The following is a 305-nucleotide window of genomic DNA, read 5'->3' on the forward strand; positions in this document are numbered from 1 at the left end:
TGACCTTTTTTGGGCTAATACTGAGTTAAGATAATATTTTAGCAACATGCTAACTTTTTTGACATCTACTGGCGTTTTTGGGCCATTTTTAACTTAAGCTAGTATTTTAGCAAAGTGCTAGCTTTCTTTCAGCTAATTTGATATCTACTGACATTTTTGGGCTAATTCTAAGTTATTACCGGTTTGTCACTTATCGTATTTGTCTGTGTTAAAAATATTTCTTTCCCCTGCATTGAACAGTTTAGAGGTAAAAATAAAATAAAAAAGTAAAAACAGTGTTCATGGTTTAAAAGCATCAAAAATGA

The sequence above is a fragment of the Oryzias melastigma genome, linkage group LG17, assembly GCF_002922805.2.
Source record: "Oryzias melastigma strain HK-1 linkage group LG17, ASM292280v2, whole genome shotgun sequence".
Taxonomy (NCBI): Eukaryota; Metazoa; Chordata; class Actinopteri; order Beloniformes; family Adrianichthyidae; genus Oryzias; species Oryzias melastigma.